This window comes from Eupeodes corollae, chromosome 1, assembly GCF_945859685.1.
Source record: "Eupeodes corollae chromosome 1, idEupCoro1.1, whole genome shotgun sequence".
Taxonomy (NCBI): domain Eukaryota; kingdom Metazoa; phylum Arthropoda; class Insecta; order Diptera; family Syrphidae; genus Eupeodes; species Eupeodes corollae.
The window spans coordinates 221,690,729-221,708,146 of record NC_079147.1 but is presented as its reverse complement, the minus strand read 5'-3'; the positions used below and the strand labels follow the sequence as shown (position 1 = coordinate 221,708,146).

General features: G+C 33.3%; 2 protein-coding genes and 1 long non-coding RNA gene across 3 annotated transcripts in view; 1 reads left to right on the top strand and 2 right to left on the bottom strand.

Annotated features, from left to right (window-relative positions):
• The window catches only part of LOC129942140 (alkaline phosphatase), a 65,313-nt gene that overhangs the window by 37,623 nt on the left and 10,272 nt on the right, over window positions 1-17,418 (bottom strand). The gene's annotated exons all lie outside the window — the stretch shown is intronic.
• Window positions 1-17,418, bottom strand: part of LOC129942141 (eukaryotic translation initiation factor 5) — a 39,352-nt gene that overhangs the window by 11,664 nt on the left and 10,270 nt on the right. The gene's annotated exons all lie outside the window — the stretch shown is intronic.
• Window positions 16,290-17,300, top strand: LOC129942142 (uncharacterized). Its single transcript, XR_008780978.1, has 3 exons — window positions 16,290-16,404; window positions 16,570-16,615; window positions 16,669-17,300. It is a non-coding gene; the product is annotated as an uncharacterized LOC129942142 (long non-coding RNA).

Here is a 17,418-nt window from a genome sequence, read left to right as displayed (position 1 = left end):
TTCTATAAGAGCTCATTTTGCCTCTATGCTTTCACTTTTATCTCGCACACTCAAGACTCAATTGCAATCTCCCTTATTGGTTATGACACATGATTTATTAAATTTTTCTCCAACGTAAGATATTTAACACGCACCAGCAAATCACATTTATTTAGCCCTTTTATCAAGCTTCAATTGTTCTGAACTATCCATAATTTATTTTCTTAAATAAGAATATTGTGTGTCCTTTGCTTATAGAAAATATTTAGAATAAGAAGAAAGAGAAGCAGGTGGAAGCAATTGAGGTGGTATTTGTCAATTCCATGAAATTGAAAAGAAATCCTTTTCAATCATATTCCATTCAATCATTTGAATTTCGTTCCTACAAACTAAAGTACGGAAGAAGAGAAGGGAGAAGGCAAAAGAGAATGCGTACATATATTTAAATTTGTAAAGTAACAAATTGAAAATTTCATCATGGATCGGATTTTTACGTTGCCTCGAGGAGAGGAAAACACCACAAATAAATTCATCTTCAAATATATTTTATATTCTTTGAGAGAAATAAATGAAAAGGGTTCACATTTCGGAAAATGATTTACCTTACAAAAATAGAATGATCGAAAATTATTGAGAAAAAAAATTGAAAAGAAAATAATGAATAATGAATTTTCTAAGAATTTATTGAATTATGGAACCTTTGGCTGCAGAGAGGTAGAGAGCCAATAATATCCAAGGATTATTTCTAAAGCGCCATGGCTGATGGAATATTTTCTTCATTTGGTGTTATATGAAATGAAATTAATTTAAGTTCTATTATGGGAATGGATTTTATATCCAAATTAAATAGAATAAAATGAATATAACCTAAATGGAGAATTTTAACGATAGGTAAGAAACTGATAAACATCTTATCGAATGTTTTCGTCTACTTAAAATAGAAAGAAGTTATTTTTAATGTTTGGAATGGTAAGTTAGGTTAGGTTAAGGTGGCTGCTGAAAGAGAAAGGCAACACATTTACCCCCAGTTTTACAGTGGAGGTTTAAACTTCAGTTTAGCTGAATCTTAAACTGAGTTAAATTCTTTTTAGTTTAACTAGTCGGGTTTCACAGTGAAGATTTTATGATAAGTAGCTGGCAGCATTGTTCCAGACCAGATCTTCACTTTTAAGAAGTTTTACAAATGTCTTTCCTTGTCTTCTAGTTCTCCCTCTGGAGTACAAGAAATCAACAAATATTTTGATTTGTTGACGAACGAATTTTTAAAATGGAAATAAATTTAAAACAAAAGGATGTACCAAAAAAAATAACGAGTAATTTTTCATCAGCAGATTTAGTAGATAGATTTTTTGATGAAGTTAGTTTTGAAAATAAAGAATATTCTGGAGAACAAAAAAAGAACTGACAAAGTACATTTGAAACAAAAAGCCGAAGAATGGGATTCCATTGCAATAAGTTCAATTCGAAGAGTGGATCCAATTCCCGGACAACGGAAGCGTTGAAAACTAAATACGACTACTTAAGAAAAAAAATAAAAACAAATTCAGCTTTAGAAACAAATTTAAATGTCATCGTGGGAAGTGTTTCCAAACGCTGAACTGAGGTTTTAACGGCAGAATACTTTCGGTTTACTTCAACTGCAAATTGAACTGAGTTCAAGGGTTAAACGAAACTGTGAAACCGAATAAATTCTTGAACTGAAGTTTAAACCGAAAGTGGAGTTTAAACTTCCACTGTGAAACTGGGTGTTAGAAGACCAAAAATTTGTTCGTAATGATATGCTACATGGATCTAAAGATCTACCTCATTGGTTAAAACCAATTAGTGCTAGCTTTGGAATGATTAAGTCAATAAATGTCAAAATTTTGAAGTCTTCTTCGTCTTTCATAGAAGATAAGATACTGTCTTTTTCTTTTTTTTCATCTCAGCATCTTCTTCAAAAATCATTTGCTCGAAGTCAAAAAGCTTGCCTACGTATTAGGGCGTGTTGAGAGTTAAGCCATACAAGTGGTGGTATTATTCAATCTGTTAGCTAAGGGTCCGATGTTAGATTTGTTTGTACAATAAAGTTTATTTTGACATTTCTTTTTTGGCATGTTTGTGAGCTTTGCAGTTTCCTGGAATGTTTCTATAAACCGGTACCAAAATTTGTTGAATTTTCAGCTGGGGTGGAATCGGCTAAGGTGATTGTTGACAGTCAAAATAATCGAATTTGATCTGTGTAAGGTGATAGTCAAATTGATACCTAAAAGCTCTACAGTTTCTAACTGTTTCTGAGTTTATGGATACGAAGTACAATGATTTTATAGCAACCTAATTATCTGAGAAGATATCAGTAGTCGATACCACGTTTTTCTTGAGCCAAAACATGGCTTCTTTAAAGGCCAAAAGTTCTGTGTGGAACACTTTAGCGATTGGAAAGAAGTCATAATACAAGCCTCCAACGACCCCGTCGTCTGTTTTAGATCCATCTGTATAGAAGGCAATAACTTCGTCTTCCAAAAATGATTTATTCTTCCAGATAGACCTAGAAGGGATAGAATTCTGGATGAGGAGTTACGTAGTCGACATTACTTTTCAGATATCTGAATGAGTTCAGAATAGTCAAGTGGTAAATATGAGCCAATTACATGTTTTAACGTTTTTATCTAGCGGTATAAGATGGAATAGAACATCAAGTGCGGCGAAGGGGGTAATGCTCTATTCAATTCATACATAAGAAGGTAGTTCGTTGAACTTTGCTGAATTGGTCACAGTTTGTTGCTGTGTCCAGCGCACTCCAGTAAACTGCTACTCCATATTTCGGAATGGAAGTTGAATTGGCAAAAAACAAAAATTAACTCTTATTGTCATGATAGTGTAGACTAAATTTTGTGAACACATTCCCGCATCTAGGACTCAAAAAATACTCGATCTCGATAGCCGGCAAGGAACTTAATAAATGTACATAGCATAAATACTTGTATATGACAAACAATTTCAAGGCTAAGTAGCCAACGCAGAGACACTCATTTTTTACACATCAGGACTATCAAGGATCAATTGTCAATGATACTTATATACCGTGGGTTACCAAAAACGTTGTACAACTAATTTTTATTCTAATTTAAGAACATTAAGTGTGTTTATGTAAAAATCAGAACTACAATCAAAACTTTTATTCAAAAATACCCCTTTCAAAACTTAATTTAACACTTTTTTTAAACTTTGTAAACCTCTATCTCCTTATCGAATAATACAAAAGTGACTGACTCGAAAAAATCATGTTTTTTTTTATGTATTTAAAAAAAAATATATTCTTTATTATGTATTTAAGAACCTTGGCAAGTACCTTATGTTTTTTATATCGTCTCATCTCTTGTGACTCATCTACTATTCATTGCGCAAATATTAAAACCCATAATCAAAAGCAAATATGTAGGTGCCTCCTGCCCTCTGCGAAGGGGCAAACAAAAAATAACGCAAATTTTACCAAATGCGTTGTGACGTGACTCCCCTGCAGGTTGTCTCCTACACCAACCGCTTCGACTCCATTCCATCATCAGTCGTGTTATCTTTTTTGTTGGTTGTTAAACAAATGCCAAGTGGCAGAATTAAAAACTTTTTACAGAGATAAATTCTCCCCTTCACAATAACCCTCCACTCTCCATCAAAGCAATTATATGTAGAGTAGAAAAAAAGAAACCAGCATAACAGCGAATCATAAATCAACAAAATACAAATCCCTTCAAAGCATTCACACTCTAGAACTCCTATTCCGGGATGAATGGAACAACTACAAAATATACAGCAAAAAAAAAGACTACAAAAGCGAGTCAGAATAGACGATAGAAAATTCCATAGAGATCGCCAGGCCTATACCACTACTATATGCTATTGAGCCTGCCACCCAACAAAATGTGCAGTGCATCTCTCCTGCTGCTGCGGCTGCTACTTCCAAGTGGTAGGTTGGTACATGAAACTATTGATTTTACAATTTCACATACATCAGACATAGCAAAATGCCTGACACTGCAAAAGAAAAAAATTAAAATAAACTTGGCCACGTCATTCCGGCGACACGACGGTGGTAGAGTGTTATACACAAAATTTAAATTTGCAAATATTATACGTATGTACAGTACATGCATAGTACTTTTAAAAAATGTACTCTATTTTTAGAAGAAACACAACTTACTAATAATAATTTCGTCGTCGGCGAATAGTGCCACAGATGGTAACAAACCGCCCACCATATGATGCAAGAACAATTGAGTTAAATCTGACCGGGGAAAATTATCCAACAACTGCAAGATGATGATGATGATGCTTCAACTTTTTAGAAAATTTTTCGCAAAATAGTTTTTGTTTCCTTTGCTTTTCCACAAACAATAAAATTAGCTCTCAAATCACTTTTTAATAAATTCTTTTTCAAAAGAAAATGTTTTTTCAATTTACTGAAAATATTTTATTTCTTTATACACTTTAAGAGATGGAATCTAAGATCTTTAAAGATTTTTGTTTTTGCTTTTGAAGAACAGTAGGGTTTTTGAATTGAGTATTTTTTTTGTTAACACGTACTTTCGTCTGCTTTAAAGCGTTTATCCTTTTCGACTGCAGTGCACCAGGCTGGATACTTTGACAGGAAGGTAGAAAGAAAGTTTTCGATTTTCAAACGAAAAATAGAATAAAAGGAAAAATTAAAAGCTAACGACTTTAGAATAAAGAGACTTGTGCTTTTTGTATTGAACGGTAGGCTATGAGCTTTTAGTTCTCTTTAAGGATTGAATTTTAACAGTTGATGTTATATAAATTCGAACGCTAGTGGGATGAATTTGACAACTAACATTAACCTCAAAAAGGATTGAGTATTCAATTTTGTTAGATCTTGTTTGATGATGACTTAGGCCCACACTAGGCTAGGCGCTAGAAATGTCTTGAATGGAATTCTACTAAAGTATTTCTTTGAGATGAAGTCCGTGTTTTGACACTCCTTTACTTTTTAGTGGGCATAATAGTTTCTGTTTTGAAAAAGTCAACAAAGTTACCAAGTCTTTTAAAAATACAGACATAGACGTTTATTATCAAATAATTATTATGCTAAGAACATGAGACTAGCTTATTCATTATTATTGGACAAGAAATAAAATTTTGTAAGAATTAAAAATTGTCCTCATCGAAACCACGACAAATAATGAACTTTGTTTTTCAAGAGAAATTACAAATTTAATTTATTTATTTTTTCTTCTCGAAACTTTTCCCAAGAGTTTATGTATGTCGATTTCTCTTCAAAAATTCAATGCGCATGTTTTGATTTCAAATAGAAAAGCTTTAAAGGATAATGCTTGAACATCTTCTAACTCTTACCATTACACCTGTCTAAGCCATAAGCATACACATTAAAAAAGATAAAAGTAATGGGAAAAATAATGCGTCCCGGAAAAATACGACGGCAACAACAAATTTGCAACGCGACAAAGTAGACATACACGTCACATACACTCTTAAACTTAAGAATTAATTGCAATTTTAATTTGTTATCCTTTTTTCTATGATTTCGAAACAAAACAGACAAACTTGTACATATTCTCTTAACAAATTAAGTTGGGTTTTTCTGTTTAATTTTCATTCACCAAGTCACATTTTCATGGTTTTTCTGTATTTGGCCAATTATAGAGGTAAACAACAATAAGGGGATAAATAAAAAAAGTGTCAAAAGCCATTAGTTTGTTTACCCCATGTACCTACCAACCTATTTGCTTTTCACTTAACTGGAGTAAAAAATGTTGGTATTTCAACTCAGACTTAGGAAACTACAGCTTACTGTTTTTAGAGGCATCCACACACAGTACATATCTTTGTAGGTACGGTGTTGACATTAGGGTGGTCAATACAATGGCTTGTTTCGATTTTTTGTTTTATAGACACATTTTCTTGTATTTCAACATTCTACATTATATTAACAATCATTTATAATTGTAAATAAATACATAATGCAGTTAATATAATTTAAACAGGATGTGTCAGAGGAATGGAACGGATTTTTATATTTTTATTTGAATTATGGAAACGAATCTTACGGTGGCATTATAAGAAAAGAAGAAGAAGAAAGCTCAATTTTGTCAGAATAAACGACTGGTCTTCCAATCCAGTGCTTTTTGCCACATTGAATCTTATCCGGATCGTGAACGTTTTAAAGCGGATTGAAAAAAAAGAACGTAAATAAACAAAATCTTCGTGATTCCAGAGAAACCTCTTTATTCGCCGAAGTTTACCATTTGGAAGCTGTTATCGATGTTAAGCTTCATTGTTCCTTATTTTTTTGGATAGAACGGTTAACTGCCGACGAAAGAGCTTTTGTGGTCGAAATTGGGTAGAAGGAGGAAACCATGATATACCTGGATTCAATAAGATGGTGCAACTTATCATATCGCGTGTTTTATCATATTTTAACGTGTTTTTATTTTAAACTAGCGGACCCGACAGGCTTCGTCCTGTCATAAAGATTTGTAATTTTTAATTGAAGATTGTGAGGTGGCAGTCCTGGCAAACCTAGCGAGTGTAAAAATTCCGATGGATAATTGACTACATCATCTTGGTTAGTAGCTGAATCACTTACTTACTTAAGGTGGCGCTACAGTCCTGTGTGAACTAGGGCTTCAGTAGTAGCTGAATCAACTCATTTATATATTCTCGGTTCGCCTGTTATTTGTTCTTGAATTTTGAAATTCAATTCATTTACATCAATGTTTTCTGCAGCCTATATAGCTCATTCGTTAAACCAATCATGGTTTCTGTAATTTTGAGAAACAACTGGAAACACCTTATGAATAAGTTCGTCTTTTGATTGCGTAAACTGACAAAAACTTTGAGAAAAGTTAATGCATCCAGTCAACATTTGTATAGAAAATTCGCCATTACCAATGTCAATGAGTTTTTTAAAGAATATGTTTCCAGATTGGTCATTTTGCAACTTGACACGCATATTCTTGCTTAAATAAAGACTTTGACATGTTTCCACAAATTGGGGGACTCTAAACATCCATTGATTTCACCAGCTGGCGTTGATCGTTGAATCAATGGCAATGTTTGACGAAAATCTCCTGTTAATAAAATCATTGCAACACCAAATATGATATAATTGCTTCGTAAATCTTTTAATATTCTGTATAAAGCCTACAATGATTTTTTATGTGCCATCGTACATTCATCCCAAACAATCAATTTACATTGCTGCAAAACCTTTGCCATTTCAGAATTCTTCGAAATGTTGTAGGTTGGAGTTTCATTGATTTGCATGTTTAATGGCAATCTTAGTGCTGAATGGGCTGTTCGACCACCTTCAAGCAAATCGCAGAAAAAGCGAGTGCAAGTGCAATTTCATTTTGTGAGCGAATTGTTGCTAATATTATTGAAATCAAAAAAGTTTTTCCTGTACCACCAGGTGCGTCTAAGAAGTAAATCCCTCTAGTTTTATCATTTGTTACTTTCATAAGAGAATCAAATACATACTTCTGTTGTTCATTCAACAGTGGAAGATTTGTTTGAATTAATTCTTTCAATGTGTTAAGATCATCCAGTTTTTCTCGATGCAACTCTTGGTTAAAAGCATCATGCATTGGACGAATGGGGTAAATTAATTGTTTGTTTGACATTATTTTAAGCACATCTCCAAAATTGAAATCAATCCTTTATTGTAAATTTCTTCACTAATTTGTATATTTGCATTTCCCATTCTATTTAAAAAAAAATGTTTGTACCAAACACTTTAAAATAAAATAAATAAGCAATGGGGTATAAATGTATGGAATGTCAGTGATCAAACTTAAATAATATTTGATCTTTTAAAATCATATATTTAGTTGTAACTAATATCTATCAATAATAATAGGTGATAGAAAATTTTGTTCGCTAAAATAATTATGAATAACTGCTATAATATATACTTTGAAAGTTGGCATGAAATTTTCCCGAACTGCATTTGTTGCCCCAAATGAAGTCATTTGAAGGCAATTATTATAGTGTTGGATATGTGTCAAAAAGTGTATGGTATCTGTTAATATTCCTGAAACCAATGAGTAGAGTGGCTCTGGTGGTGGATCCAATGGTATCCACCACCACGCTTTACCATTTGCAGAAAATAATCCATTAGCTTCGTTTTTGTATTTCAATGCCTTACAGTGTGAGCAAACCGAGTTCATAAAACCAATAAAAACAAGTTAGTAGTTACTGTAGTCAAATGACACATTGTAACTAAAAGCAGCTGGATTCAAACTTGAGCGATCATTAGTTGAATGTCGCGCTCGCCTTTTACGCGTTTGTGATATCCGAATTCTTTCACGTTCCTGTGCAGTACGATTAAATCGGTAATTACCTTGTTTTGTAGCAGTTCGGGTTCTTCTACCTAAATTGCTTCCGTCTTATAGGAGGCATGTCAAATATAAATTACTTTGGCACTAAACAAAAACCCTAACACTATGCACAAAACACGATATAAGGATTTGTTTTAGCCGTTTATCAGTTGACAAAAGCAAACTCAGTAGATAAGGTAACAGAAGATCCAAGAAAAACAACATCAAATCGACATAAAAACTTTTTTTCTTCTTTTTTTTTCAAAATTTGATACGACTTGAAATCAAATTCTTTAATCCGGCTACGTTTAAGTAAGAAAATATTTGTATGGAAAAAGAAAACTGGTTTTTCCGGCAATAATTGGAATTTTTGTCACCGTAAAAACCATACTTAAACCTTCAACGAATATTTAAAAAAAAAAAGAATTGGAAAAATTGGTAAAGGCGTTGTTAATTATGTGGCAACCAACGCATTTTGCGATTTGAGCCGTTAAACAGCAACTTTATATAAAACAAAAAAAAAAAAAAAACGGAAGTATTTTAACACCTCAAACAAAATCGGGCACAAAATATTTATTACTTAGTGCGTATTCTACCGATTTAATGGTTTTATCAAGGCTTCGAAATATTGATAAATTTATCATATTTCATGGCTTATTCGTTGCCAGTTCTTGAAGACACACCTTACTCAATGTTTCTAAAGTTCTTTAGAGCAACTCCAAGGTCCCAGTTTATATCAAATATGATCGATTTCATTCAGGTCAGGTCACTTTATCTGTCTTTGAAGTACCTTAGGGCAGTTATAAAATAACCACGACCTTGCTGTACAAAATGAGTGCTTTGGGTAGTTGTCCAGGAAAAGGATAAAATAGTCTTGTATTCCGAGCTCACTGACACTGGATCCAAAATGTTATTTCAAAATATTGATGTTAGCCACTTGATACATTCTACCTTCCGCAATATAATAGTTCCGAACACCAGAACTTGCAACTAATCCTCATACCATGACCGACCCACCATCGCCATGCTTCACAGGAGCTCGAGTAAGCTTATGGGAACATTTTTCATACACTCTTCTATCTGAAATTGTGATCCTTTGAGGTTAACTTTTCTTAATATTAATTAATATTTTCATATGTCTAAGGGTTAACTAACAATGCAAAAATAAGTATTTCCACCTTATTCGAAGATGTACACTGTGTTATCTGTTCATTAGCAAACTTAGCTCTTTCGTTTCTATTGTTTGAACTGATGTATAGCTGTTTTATACACGGCCCTACGGCCATTTCAGTCATTACTTCTATGGTGATGCTTCTTAGATTATAAGGGATTTTAGTTTACTAAACTGTCTCCAGCTTCTTTCCTTTTACTTTTCTGCTCACAATATGAAAGATGTTCTTTTTTAAATCGTAAAATTATGTAATTGACTGTAAAATGGCTCCGTTGCAAAACTTTTGCTTCTTCTTATACTGACTTAACGTCCTGTCATGTCCTGTATGCAACAAAACCAAGTTTCCAATTTCCAAAGACGTTTGGTTTCTTTTTTTATAAAATCATGATTAAGTTTAACTACATCTTTACATTTTCTAGGAGAAATTGCATTGCCAAAATTTAAATTCTCTTGTCCAATTGTTCATGGGAGCCACTGTATATCGAAACATTATTCTGCTTTTCTGTTTTCAACGCCACAAGATTTGTTTTTCTAGCTCAATTAGAAGTTTGATTTTTGAATCCTTTGCATTTCTCTGTCGCATCCAGTATTTACGACGACAAGTGTAAATTATGCAAATGATATTCTTTGCAATTAGAAGTCGCATAACCATAAGAGTCCATCTACAGACCCTAAATGGAATGAAAGTATTTAGGAGAATGTCTTTCTTTATTCCAAAGTTAACTTATTTTTTATGATCACCCTAATGTGCTTATATATATTTTATTTACATATACTTCTCCACTGTATGTATTAACTTTTGTGTTTCTTAATCCATAAAATCCAACCTTGATTTGTAAAAATAAAAAAAAAAACAAGAGTAGGGTTTTGTGTTTCCTTGATGTTTGTAGCGTAGTGACAAGTATAACACATAAACGTTGCGTGTGTTGATGTCGTCCACTGCAACCACGAATATTCGATCTAACAAATTCTATTCAAATGAATCTAATGATAAATATTCTGGATTGGATTTTAATTTTTTCCTCAATGTTATATCAAATGAGGGCGAACTTCGTTCGAATTATATAACATTAAAAGTAATTCACACCTCTTTGAAAAGAAAAATTGTTCTGAATTATGACGAATTCATTTCGAACGTAAATTTATTTTTTTAAGAAATCAAACAAAATTGAAAGGCACAACAGCAAAAAAAAAATATGAATAGTAACCTTGAATAATTTAATATAATTTGAATGTTTGATTATTAAGTGGTTCAATGGTAAATCATGTTCTATTTGGGACATTTTCGTAAACAATTGTATTGAAATATGCATTTTATTTATAATGAAAATTAATTTATGTATTCTCGTTGAATTCTAGGAATTAGAAGAATAAACAAAGCGTTAGAAAATGTAAATAAAGGCTTTACGAGTCTGAACGATGGGTAGCCATTTACTGAACGACGCAAAGTCGCTGAGAGATTAGTTGGAAAAAGGCACTGGACTGTTCTTGATTTTGTCCATCTTACTACTTCGTCGCAATCTACTGAAAAACAAAAATAGATTTGATTTCAGAGCGACGGCAGTCTGTCGCTTGAACAATCGCTCAATCACTCAAGGTTTATTTGGCCACCTCCACATTTTGCGTCGCCCGGCGACTCATCGCTTAGTCCCTCATTGCGTGACCGGCTAAATATTTGATTTACTCGGCTTATAAAGCAAAGTCTTTCAGTTCAAGACTTAAATAAAGATTAAACAATATCCTATAAATAACTTATCTTTTGTCTGTGCTAATGGTTTGAAGACGTTGTGATTTCCCTACATTAAAAATTCGTGTTATACAGGGATTTGCAAAAGTATAACAGCACTTGTTAAAATTATTTCTAAAGCAAACTGGAAAATAAAGAGACGCCTTACTTTATGTGAACTCAGCAAAGGAAAGTACTATTCAATTTCGCTCGTCACTTTACCTGTTGTTAATCGATTTTGAGAAGGCTTTCGAAATTGTCAACAGGGTACCCCTAAAAATCTCATTTCTGTTATAAAAGCGAATCATGAGAGGCCAAACGTCACGTCTTACACGATGGTAGGTAGGAGTTTGAAGTCCAAAGTGGGGTCAAACAGGGCTGCATACTGTCACCAATTCTGTTTTAATTGGAGAAACGGAGGAATAAAATGGAGTCTTGGCAACATACCTGAAATATCAAGACTATTCAGTCGATGCATGCTTGCTATCTCATATGATAATGGATTTCAATCAAATGCCACCAAGAGTGTAGAAAGAGAAACAGAAATCGTAAGGCTAAAAATTAACAATCTCTCTGATAAATATTGATCCACAAGCAGCAAAAAACATTGTTTCCAGTATCTTGGACACATTGCCTTTACTGAATGTGAAACCGGTGAAAATCTAAGGCTACGTTCGGGATTTTGTTCAATGTTTTGAGGAACAACTCTGGCAGCTTGAAAACAAAGCTACGACAGTTCTGCTCAAACGTTATTCTTATATTGAATAAATAACTGTATAGAGTAACAAGTCAGGAACTCATCGAGATCAGTACACTCTTATAGTCCAAGAGCCCAGGGCCGCCAGACATTACTTATTTTCTGAGTAACAAAATGTATCGTACAGAATAGTGTTAGTGTATATTCTGAAGGTACACATACCTGCCAAATTCATTGCCAAAATTTAAAAAAAATGCACGATTTGTTGTTTTTTTTTAATGCCAAGTTGTTTACAAATAACATGAGCTTTGAACCTCATTGATCATGCGATGCAAATTGTAACTGTTTAATCAGTACATGCTTTTAAAGTAGAAACTTTTAATAAACATCTGCAGTAGCAAGTTTGGTTTCTTACAAGAAGTAGTTTTTATTTTTTTTTTTTTGCAGTTTTCAAAATAATTTAACATGGATTCTGTTGCTTTCAAGAAATAAGCTTTCTGAATTTTTAAGAAGCTGAACGTCTCGTGACCTTACAGACAAAATTGAAAACGCGACCAATATTGAAATTTCGGAGCAAATAAAGAAACATTTAACGAATTTGCATATGAACATAGAAGAAGATGGCTGAGTGCCTCAAGAAATAACAAGACCTTCTTAAAACAAAATATAACTTGGTTGTAATATGAAATTTCGTTTTCATGCAGATCTCATGGCCTTGTTGGACGACCTCAAATGAATTTTTTAGACCTAAGCAAACTGTCAAAAAGACGTAAAACAGAACATTTACGAGGGGCGTTCAATATATTCTCGGTATCGGGGTGAAGCTGTGGTTATATGTTTATATAAATTGACTTATTTATCAAGTAATACTATTATTTTAGTGCATTCATGTAAAATTTCATATAAATGTGATTATTATTTACCGTTAAATCTCTATTTAAACAGAATCATAATAGCAACTGAGACGATGATGGTGAAAATTGAGCATCGAGCTGTAATTAAATTTCTCACTAAGCAAGGAAAAAGTCAAAAAACTATTCATGAAGAAATGGTGACAGTTTACCAGGGTTCCGCAAAAGTGGTAAGTGAGTTCAAGAGAGCATTGAAGACGACCCCCGCTCCGGCGCCCGGCTAGTGCTTGTACGGGAGAAAGCATCAAAGAAGTCGAAAAACTTGTTCTCGAGGATGCCCGAATAAAGGTGAAAATGATGGCAGAGATCACCAAGCTTTCGACTGGTACCATTCACACCATCCTTCATGACCATCTTAACCTTTCAAAGGTCAGTGCAAGGTGGGTGCCACGAATGCTCACAGCGCCTCAGAAAAAAGTGAGAATCGCATGCTGTAGAGAGCTTTTGGAGATGTGTAGTGAGTACGCGGACGGTGTTATGCATCGGATTGTTACTGGGAACGAAACATGGGTTCACCACTATTACCCTGAAAGCAAACAAGAGTCCATGCAGTGGCATAAAAAAGGAACAGACCCCCTCGAAGAAGTTCAAAGTCACTCCGTCTGCCGGGAAGCTCATGGAAACAGTTTTTTGGGACTCAAAGGGAATCTTACTCATTGAGTACAAAAAAAAGGTGAAACCATTAACGCCAAATCCTACGCTTCCACTTCGCATAATTTGCGGGAGGAAATTAAAAAGAAAAGCAGCGGGTGTGTTACTTCTTCATGACAACGCTCCTGTTCACACGGCGCGAGTTTCCAAGGCTGCTGTGCGAGATTGTGGTTTTGAAGAAATTCAACATCCACCCTATAGTCCAGACCTTGCCCCTAGTGATTACTTCCTGTTTCCGGATTTGAAAAAATGTCTTCGTGGAAAAAGATTTTCGGATGATGAAGAACTCAAGTCGGCAATAAATAGGTATTTTGCAGGGAAAGAGGAAACTTATTTTTTTGAGGGTTTAAAAAAGCTTATCTCAAGATGTAACAAATGCATTGATGTTAGGGGAGATTATATTGAAAGATAAAAACAATTTAAATTGAATTCACATTTTCCTTAATATCGATACCGAGAATATATTGAACGCCCCTCGTAAGTTCTAACTATACTGCCGAAGAATTAAGATGCAACTTCGAGAAAAATTGAAACTTAATTCCACAAATGTAATGAAAAATATAATATTTTCAACTCCTTCACGTGCTGAAAAATATCAAAAAGCTTTGAAAAAATGGATCAGGAAATTATTCCATATACAGCAGAAGAAGCACTTTCAATACTGGTTGAAGGAAAATTAACTAAGTTTCAATACAATGTTATAAGAGATTCTGCAATAAAACATGTCTAACATTCATCTCATTTCCAAATGGGGCTGTGATGGAAGCTCAGGAATGAGTGATTATAAACAACATTTTTCAGATCCGAATATTTTACAGATGCTAATATTTTCTAAACATCTTTTGTTCCTATCCAGCTAGTGTCAGGTGACACAGTATGTAGTAATTATAATGTGGCAAAATCAACAAACAAGAAAAGGATTCAAGAAGCATTCAGAAGCCGAATGGTACTGTTAGTGGACAAACCAAAACCAGGTTATGGAAGTACGAACGATGGTAACACTGCCCGTCGATTTTTCCATGACTCAGTCACTTCTTCGGATATTAACAGGCGTAAATAAAAACATTATATGTCAATTTAGGGTTGTTTTGTTAACAATATCAAGTGGATATCCAATACAAGTTGGTCGATTTAAGGAATATTGTATTGATACAGCAAATATGTTTGTGCAACTGTACCCATGGTATAATATGCCCACAAGTGTACATAAAATGTTAATACACATCCCTGAAATTATATCGGAAGCTATTCTTCCAATTGGACAGCTCTGCGAAGAACACCAAGAATCACGAAACAGAGATATAAATCGTTTTAGAGAAAGTTTCTCAAGAAAATTTTCGAGACAGCAAAATATGGAAGATGGGTTTCATAAACTCTTGGTCTCTTCTGACCCATTAATAAGTGGTTTGAGAAAACTAATTCCTAAAACGAAAAATGCATTTCCCTCTGAAGTACTTCAGTTTCTAATAGAACCCGAGATCGAGCAAGCAGACTTATTTACAGTTTCATAAGTTTATTTATGTATATTTGTTTTTTGTTTATTTATGTATCTACATATATAATTGTTATCTATGCTTACATTATTTATTTAAGTATAATAACGACTACTGTTCAACTGTTTTTTCAAAATGTATAAATATTGTAATTTTGGCCATGTTTTTGGGAAAATTTACCTGTGTGCGGCGGCCCATTTACCTGTAACAGGCACTAAAGGTAAATAAAGATATTGTTAACTTGTAGGCGAAGGGTTATATTTTATTACTATAATTATACGAAGGCGCTAGTTAATTGGACACAATTTTTGACATGCAATGTTGTGGAACCCACTCAATCATGAAAGCAAAAGATTTAGGGGTCCAAAAAAAACAGTCGAGAAGGAATCAAGGTCAATTTTTACACAAAAATCGGTATCGGATCTTATAATCCATATTTTTTACATAAAAACATCCAAAATCGGTTCTCTGCAGGAAATTGTCAATTATAGTTGAAAATCAGCAAGTCAGAATTCCCCAAAGATTTTCAACCGGGTTACAATCGGTGTTGTAAAAAAAATCCTCTTTAACGACTTAAGTTTATTTGGGGCATAATCTTTCTAAAAAAAAAATTCTGAATCATCTCAACTACGGAATTATCTCAACTACGGAATCAAATTAAGTTGATATATTTGGGTATGTATGGTAATTTGTATCCTTATGGTGGCAAAAACTAAAGTAACCTAACAATTACAAAAAGCTCCCAAACTATGCAACTTCAACTTTCTTAACATAACGTATTTTTTTGTCTAAACCTCCGAACTAAATATACATAAGTCGCCAACAAATTTTAAAGTGAAACAATAAAGTAGTAACTGCCAAAACTGTTAATAAAAACAGAAAGCTTCCATATTCAGATCTTTCCGTATTCCATTGATTTTCGTTTTGTTTCTTCTCTAAAAAGATCATATTTTAGCTATTGTTCGAAATATCAAACAGTTACACTGATATAATCACATTGTACGATAATAATTTGTTTTCGAAAATGTTTTCAGGCAACGAATTACAAACCAAGTCCAAAAGCAGTCTTATCGCAAAAAAAAAAAAAACAAATAAAAAACATCATGATGTAATTTTATTGAAATTATATACCGGAATATAGAGATTCCACTATTCCCACCAAAAACCTATACCCAAGGTGCCAAATAATCAAAAAGGCAAAATATAATAATTATCAATTGTATTTCTTTTATAATTTTCATTCTTCGGCAAAAAAAATAAATAAACAGATAGCAACGAAGAAGAAAACAAAAATTATATATAGATAACCATTTAGATAGCAATGAAACAAAGTACGGCTTGACGATTGTGTGGCACACCACAAAAGTGTCAAGTGTTGTTACATGACTACGAGCATAAGCTAAAAGCGGACGTTCAACTTTTAAAAATGAAATAATCCAATACTGAGTGAGTTTACTAGCTCCAGTCTTTTAAATAAATCAATGTAAATGTGTAAATAAAATACAAACTTATAAACAAATAGAAGAATCATCCGAAACTTTACAAATCAGATTACGAAATTATATCACAAAACAAGTTTACTTCGTTTATTTTGTTCATTTATTTTTGTAGATTTCATTTTGTTTGCTTTTTCAGTTACTCTTGTGAAGGGATTTTGGTATGTATACCGCGCGCCGGTCTTTAGCGACTTACTTATCTATGGCATTTCAGATGAAACAAGTACCTGCACACGTAAAGTTGGATAACCAGTTTATGAAGAAAATGTGCATGGGCATGCTCTCGTATTTCAGTTAAGTGGAAAAAAAGCTGCACATCAGACGTAACATGGATACGTCCTTGATTATTCAATTGCACATTCACCTCTTGGACTACACTGCTACAGCAGCATTGCACTACAATGCACTGCAGCAGCACTAATATAGAAACTTCACTTTTTCCTCCTACTTGCTTAGACCATAATCCAATAAAGTCGTCTCAGCATAAATAGAAAACCAGACATATTATGGGAAAAGGTTTTCAATTTCATTAGGTGTGGAATAATACCACGAATGTAAACGGTTAATTCCAGGGAATTACTTTACCTTCCCAGTTTATCATAGAATACATAAGAAGTGTTGAAGTAATGACAATATTGCAAAAGAATTGTCATACGACACGACGAAGCAAAGAAATTAAATTGCACGATGATGACATTTAAAACTATCGGAAAACTTCTTTTTATTGGGTGATTAATAGCTGGGGATTAGTTCCAACGCTTGTAGACGTGTTTCTTTCGTGGTTAAAAAGTATTCAGTAGAATAGCTGGAATCTATAATCTTGTTCGCTTTTTAATTGTGAATCGTAAAGTTTAAGTCAAAGAAAAACTTTTATATCTTCATTTTAAGATTTATTTATTGATTTCAATTTGCTTACCACTAAAAGCAACAATACTTATACGTAATAAATACTTGTAATCTAATT